This window comes from Vitis vinifera, chromosome 4 (genome assembly GCF_030704535.1).
Source record: "Vitis vinifera cultivar Pinot Noir 40024 chromosome 4, ASM3070453v1".
Classification (NCBI taxonomy): Eukaryota; Viridiplantae; Streptophyta; class Magnoliopsida; order Vitales; family Vitaceae; genus Vitis; species Vitis vinifera.
The window spans coordinates 8,016,267-8,024,488 of NC_081808.1; positions in this window are offsets into that span (position 1 = coordinate 8,016,267).

Here is an 8,222-nt window from a genome sequence, read left to right on the forward strand (position 1 = left end):
ATTGATGATTGCATTTGAGGTAGCAAGGAATGGCCTTCCAAGGATGATAGGAACTGAATTAGCTTCCTTTACAGTAGGATCCGTATCAAGAACAACAAAATCTATCGGATAGTAGAAATCATCAACTTGAACTAAGACATCCTCAATTACCCCCCTTGGAATTTTTACTGATCTATCTGCTAGAGATAGGGTGATTGATGTTGGCTTCAATTCACCAAGTCCCAATTGCTTGTAAACAGAGTATGGTAGCAAATTCACATCTGCTCCCAAGTCTAACAAAGCTTTCTCCACTACCTTTCGTCCAATCAGGACTGAAATGGTAGGACATCCCGGATCTTTGTACTTCAAAGGAGACTTGCATTGTATGATTGCGCTTACTTGCTCAGTCAAGAAGGCTTTCTTGTTCACATTCAACCCTCTTTTGATAGTACACAGGTCTTTAGGAACTTTGCATATGTTGGAACTTGCTTAATCATATCCAGCAGTGGGATATTGACTTTCACTTGTCTTAATACTTCAAGGATTTTTTATGCATTTTTTATCCCCTTTTTCCCATGCAACGCTTGAGGAAAAGGTGGAGATGTACGTTTTTTCATCAATTATTCCTTAATAAGCTCTTTTTCCGGATTTGCATTCACTGTTGAACCATGGTCCTCTTCCCCTTCGGAATTTTCACTAACATCTTTCTTCTTTCCTTTCATTTCCTCCCCCTTCTTTGTTTTTTCTTCTTCTTCAACATGTGGCTTGGGTGTTGGTGGCTCAACCTTTCTACCACTCCTTAGAGTGATCAAGGCTTTAACATTTCTCACCTGTGAAGATTCTTCCTCATGAGTTTCCACTTCATGGATACCCTTGGGGTTTTGGTGAGGTTGAGAAGGAAATCTACCCTTCTCTTGCACTGTGTTCAAGTTAGTGAGCCTTGAGATTGAGTATTGGAGATTATCTATCTTTTGAGATAGGTCATTTTGCATTCCATCCATCCTTTTATTCAAAGTACTCTCTACACTGTCAATCCTTTGACTGAGTTGAGCATTGATGGCTTTTTGGGCTCCAACAAAGTCTTCCAGTTGAGCATTGAAGGCTTTTTGGTCTCCAACAAAATCTCCCACAACCTTGCTGAGATTTGCTATTGCTTTGTTCAAGACTTGAAGATTATTGAGATGGTTGAGTCAGCTGTTGGTACTGAGGTGCTCTTACCTTCCATAAGAAATTTGGATGATTCCTCCAACTTAAGTTGTAAGTATTTCCATATGGTGCATTGTTATTGGGCTTGAATTGTCCAATGACATTTGCTTGATCTCCAAACATTTCCTTTACAACTAGAAGTGTAGGGCATTCCTCCACCAAGTGTTCATAAGAGTGACAAATAGGACACGACTGTCCTTGCACTGGTGTTTCAGCAATAGCTTGTACTTCATGCATCTTTTTCAGTTCTAGCTCCTCCAATCTTCTTGTCATAGCCGCAAACTTTGCTTTCATATCATCATCTTCATTCAAGGTATACATCCCAGCCTTAGCATGAAGAGCATTTGGTTGAGACTTCATCTTTCCCACTTCTCCTCTGTGCGGTTCATCCCATCCCCTTGAGACTTCAGCTACAAAACTCAAGAAATCCATAGCTTCCTCAGGATTCTTACTCATGAAATCCCCTCCACACATTGTTTCGAGGAGTTGCTTCATTGAGGAAGGCATCCCATCATAGAAATAACTCACCAACAACCAAGTATCAAAACCATGGCGAGGACAAGCATTTATGGCTTCCATATATCTTTCCCAACACTCATAGAATTTCTCATTCTCTTTAGCTGAGAAGTTTGAAATTTGCATTTTCAAGCCATTTGTTCTGTGAGTAGGGAAGAACTTCTTGAGGAATTTAGCTTGTAAATCAGTCCAAGTACGGATCCTCCTTGGCCTTAAAGAATTAAGCCAAATCTTAGCCTTATCCTTTAAAGTAAAAGGAAATAGTTTAAGCCTCATCAGGTCGATAGAAGCTCCTCCCTCTCGGAATGTATTACAAACATCTTCAAATTCCTTGATATGTGCATAGGGATTCTCACTTTCCATCCCATGGAAAGTTGGTAGAAGTGGCACAATATGGGGTCTGATCACTAGCTGCTTTGTAGGGGGCACTATACATGATGGTGCACTCATACGAGGTGGATGCATGCGGTCCCTCATTGATATGAATTCATTGGGATTGTCCTGATGACTATGGTGACTATGCTGATCTTCAGGTGTAGCTTCCATGATATTCAAGGTCAATTCCAACTCCTTGGTATGAGGTGTTTCAAGTTTAACAAGCCTTTCTCCACTATCTCGTATCTAATTTGGCATACACAACTAGTTTTAACTGTAACTAAAATGAAAATAAAAGAAAGCAAAAGAAAACAGGGCTACCAAAAAAATGAACTAAACTGAATTTAAAAGATATATTAGATTATGAACAAGTAAAGATACAATAAAAAAAATAAGAATTAGTAAAATGAAAGAAAAGTTACCAAACTTGTGATGAAAACCACAAGTACAATGAAATAATATCACTATGAAGTTGGCACCTTCCCCGGCAATGGCGCCATTTGATTCGTGTCCAATTGGTGTATCAGCTGATTCATGTCCAGCTGGTGCTCCTTGATTGAGGGAGTAATCAACAAAATTTATAACCTATTACACCATGACTAGGGTAGCAAAGACAAAGCTACTATAGCATAGTGGCTCTAGGATCGTTCACTGGGAAGGGTTTTCAATTCATAAATGATACTCATTCAAAAATGAATTGGTGTCTTTTCATTTCAAGGTTAGCTTAAGAAATAAAACACAAACTTTGATTGAAAAAGGTTTAGGTTTAAGCTAACGGCAAAGGAAGTAATGGAAATTACTTATGAAGAAAAACATTTCTTGGAGGTTTAGGTTCACAAGGGAGGTTCCTTATGCAAAAACAGAGCTCCGGTCATTTGGTTCATTTCCTCGCATTAGAGAATTAACATATAGTCAATTCTCTAACCGATGTTGTACAGATGCTTCCCCTTAATGGGTTCAAACACTAAATCTCTCTCACTGATGCACCTTGCAATGGCTCATGCCTCTCACCTAGCATTTGCCATTCAAGGTGATCCTTAACCTTGGATTACCCGTCAAAAGCTCGCAAGAGATAACTAATGGATGTCTCCGTGGAGTCCAAAAGCTTACCAAGTGTTGGCTATTCTAGAAAATCCTACCTTCAAACCACCTCCTAAAGGCTCGCAAGAGATAAACTAATGCATCTCAATGGATGGAGACCACTTGCCTTATCAAGTGTTGGCCCAAGTGATTTAAAGGCGTTTTAAGTTAACTAAAAAGATAAAACCATTAACGGGTCACACTTTCTCTTCATTAATGGCTGAAACCACAAAGCTACTAATTCTTGCACTTGGAACCTTTCCCGGCAACCTTAACTCCAAAGAACTAAAAGTCTAGTCACTCATTCTCTGAGGAAACATCCTCAGAGCTTGTTTGGCTAGTAAGAAAATACAATCAAAATGAGAAGGTAAAAGCAGAGCAAAGCTCTGTATTTTTCTTCCTTTGAAGATTATACAAAAGTTGTGTCGTCCTCAGAACAGGCTCTCGAGAGATATTTATATGAAAATTAAAATAATAATATCTACAAGGTTATTCATCATTTTTCCTAACTTAATAACTAAGGAATCCTATAATTGGTGGGTTACAAGGAGAGTTTGGGGATTTAGACATCAAATATCTAAAGCAAAATATCTCAAAATGTCGGTCGCACATATCGGGAAGCTTCAGGAGAACATTGTGGCACTGTGCAAAATGGCTGCAAAACTCTCCGGGTAAGCGCTATACGTGGATCCGGATATGTGTGACCGAGGAAGTTGAAACGCTCTCCTCTCCTATCCGGCGTCAAACATCCGGGTGGAATGACGGCAGTAGCAGAATTCTGGATGTAAAACATCCGGGTGGAATGGGGACGATAGCAGAATTTCGGATGTGGACATCCGGGGTGGAATGTCGGTGGCAGCTGGATGTAATGGCGGCAGCCAGATGGAATTCCTACCTGGGTGGAATGAGCTATGATTACCATCCGGGTGGAATGAGCAGGATCCCATACTCCTTGTATTCTGGATTTGCTTATGGATTCCAAAGAACTCTCCTCAATCTCGGATTGCTTTGGTGATAAAAAAGCTATCAAAACACCAAAACTTAACACAATTTGATTAGAATTGATTGCAAGGGTCCTTAATATGTTAATTGAGTTAAAAGGTGATAACTACTACTTACAAGTGTTTAAGAGAGTTAATTACAAGCTATGAAATAGTACTTTTTGAGTAGTAATCAGGTAACTTAGAAGTATTCAGATTGATATTCAATTCTGAGCAAATATATTAAGAGACTACTATGAAGGTAACTAAACCTATCATTACTATCCTGACTCTGAAGGCCCACAGATGCACCAATGTGTAGGAAAGGAAACCTAACAGGATGATCTAAGGCTCAACCTATAATGCCAAGGTGGCTTTAAAAAGGAAATGGTGGACTTTAAAGGATTAAAGGATCCTTAGCAGAAGTGATCATACCCTCTAGCAGTATATAACCCTACGCACGCCTCCAAAGAGATGGGACGCTTCCATGCAAAGTGGTCATCACCTCCACACATGCACTACCTAGACAACCTAGGGGGTTTCCTATAGTGAAAGTTCTCACAACTCTCAACACTCAGTAGTCGACTAAAGTGCATAATGAGTGGTGTGGGTGCATCTGAAAATCCTATGAAGCTAAAACAGAAAAAAAAAAAAAAAAAAAAACACATTGGTCACACAAATATCCATGAAACCTAGCTTTGAGCTATACAAGTCTTCAAATTTGGACTCCAATCAAAATTAATGTGTCAGTCTCCTCCAGAATGCTCTCAAACATCGATATAGCCCATCGCTAGACCCTACACCGAACCACTAGCTCAGTCAAAGAAATAAGTACACACAAGGCCTCACACTTGCAAATATAAGAACCGAAAAAAAAAAAGGAATGACCGAAACTAGGAGGTTGGAGGTAAGAGGATAGATGTGCGACCCACATAGACAAGCAACATGCAATCACACAGGAGAATAGTAGTCATGCAACAAGCAGTCAAGCAGAGCGCAGGTATATCATCCATGTCCACACAAAAGCTAAACAAGAATATGACAATTAAGATGAATAGCAACAAGAATAGCACACTCAAAGATGATCAAGATAATATACAAGCAAAAGAGTCAACACTAAGATAACAAGATATACAACAATATGGACATACATGTCAGAGCGAGCAAGATAGTCATGGAAAGAGTAGAATCAATATGCTAAGACAAATAAGATAATCAATTAATATCATCAGCATGTCAATATCTTAAATGGATATAGCAATTAAGCATAGAAAATTGCCACATCAAAATCCTTAATGTGCTATGATCACTCAATCATAGAGAAACACAAAGGGAATGTATCCATTAACTAACTAATCAAATGCCACATTTGCCTCAACTTAAGTTCAAGCTTGACCCTAAAAAATCCCTAGTAGAGTCGCTATTTTCTGAACCCCGCATTTTAGCTTAATGTGTTCCCACTCAATGGCACAACTCGCTTTTTATTTTTATTTTTTGGTAAAAATAAGATTATTAGAAAAGACTTGGAGTAGCCAATTATTTTTGTTTTATTTTTAAGGGAAAACAAAATAAGAAAGAAAACCTTAAGTGTGATTCCTTATTTGGAAAAGACAGATTGTGAAAAACCAAAATCGGGTCCAAGGGTCAGGTTACTTATGAGGAAGGTACAATAAAAAGGTCGTAGCATCCCTTTAAGTCCCTAAAAATGGGTCTATACTAAATAAGGTGAAGTAAGTGTGACAACTGATAAGGAAATCAATGGATACCAAAATGATCACAGATCAAAAGCAAGTCATGATAACGAATAAATAAACAAAGTGAGAGTGAGAGTGTACCTTAGCACTAGGCAATAAAGCACTATCATGAAACAAAGTTAGTGCACAATGATAAGTGTAAAATATCTCACACAAAACCAATCAAAATCAAACAATATCAACCATACAATTCACTTTAATTATTTTTGAAAGAAATGTTATGAATGTTAGGCGCCTGCCAAAGCCCAATTTATTTTGCATGAATTAATCTCACAAATTCCATTATTTTGAAATTATGAAAATTAATTTCATACTTATTAAAAATCAAAGAAAACAGAAAATTATTTTAAGAATCAAAGAAAATTTGTGAAAGTGCTTACCTGAAAGAAAATGTAGCAAGTTTATTTAAAAATGGGAGTTTTAGTGACTTTAAACCTTAATGAAGAATGAAAAGTGGTAGAATTAAAAAAAAAAAAAATTGAAAACTGGAGTGGAATTAAGACTATTTGATAGAAAACTAGAGTTTTTGAAATTTATTTGAAAATTGAAATCTTGAAAATTAAATTTTAAAAGTTGGAATTTTGAAGAATTATTTGAAAATGGGAGTTTTGAAAATTATTTGAAAATTGGAGTTTTGAAAATTGGAATTTTGAAAAATTGTTTGAGAATAGAATTTATAAAAAGTATTTGAGAATTGAATTTCTTAAAAAAAAAATATATTTGAAAATTAGAATTTTGGAAAATTATTTGAAAATTGGAATTTTCGAAAATTGTTTGAGAATGGAATTTTTTTAAAATTATCTGAGAATTGAATTTATTAAAAAATTAAATTTGAAAATTAGAAATTTGAAAAATTGTTTGAGAATTGAAATTCTTAAAAAAAAAATTAAATTTGAAAATTAGAATTTTGGAAAATTATTTGAAAATTAGAGTTTTGAAAATTGGAATTTTGAAAATTTGTTTGAGAATGGAATTTTTAAAAATTATTTGAGAATTATTGGAGAATGAGATTGCTTAAAAATTAAATTTTTAAAAGATGACTTCTTCTTTTTTTTTAACATCAAAAGATGAATTAAGAGGATGACATGTGGCTTGGGGAATAGTGGTCCTGTGGTGGCTGTGGGCTGCATGTGGGTTATGTATGGGTTGCATATGGCTACATGTGGCTATGGTGGACGTGTGGTAGCCGTGTGGTGGTTGTGTAAGCTATGTGGGCTCCATGGTGGCTGTGTGAGTTGTGCGGGCTATGTGGTGGTTGTGTGAGCTATGTGGGCCGCATGGTGGCACAAATGGGAAGTGGTTGGTGAAGATTGGCAGCTTTGGGACTAAAGTCGGATGGTGTTTCAGTGGTGGAATGAGTGAAAGAAGTAGTGAGAGAGGTGGGTTTGGTAGGTATAGAAAATGAGGATATGAATGGTGATGGGTATGGGAGGCATGAAGAGTGGCCATGAGTGCATAAATCCTATGGGCATGGGTAGGAAATGGGTAGTAGGGCAGCAGGTTGGGCAAGTGTGAAGGAAGTAGGAGGTGAAAGTGTGGTGATGTGTTTGGTGGATGGGTTGAAGGTAATAGGTATGGAAATGAAGGTGGCCACACGCGTTAGACTCCATGTATGTAAGAAATAATGGAAATAAACTGAAGGTGGATTAGATGGTGTGGTTGGGGAGCATGTGGGTTGTGTGTGGTGGCTATGGGGTGGCTGTGGGCTGCATGTGCTGGATATGATGGTCATGGGGTGGCTATGGGTTGCATGTAGTGGTCATAATCAGGATGATGGGGGATGATGGTGATGTAAATGGGGGAGTAGTTAGTGAAAATGGACAGCTTTAGAACTGAAGTCGGGTGGTGTTTGAGTGGTGGAATGAGTGAAGGAGGTAGTGAGAGGAGTGGGTTTGATGGGTTAGATGGTGAATAGAGTTATAGGTTGTAGATATGGTGTGAATTTGGTGAATGTGAAGAATGAGAATTAGTGGGTATTAAAGGTGAACATGCATGCAAAGTTCAATCATGCTTGGGATGATTGAGAAGAAGTTTACTGGAGATTTGATTTTGGTGAAGGACCATCCTCCTTGTAGTCCATATTCTTAAGGTTGCATCATCGGAACTGATTACTACCAAAAAGTGCTATTTTGTAGACCTAATTATAATGGTTTTAAGCACCTTTGAGTAGTAATCATATTCATTTAACCCAATTAATTCATTAAGGTCCTTAGTAATTGGTTTTAACCTTTTTGTGGCAAGTTGACATGTTTTTATCAGCTTATGAATCGATTCAAGCATGCCAATTGATGGAGGAGCTATTTGGGCGAGTTAAGCAAGGATTTTGTACGTT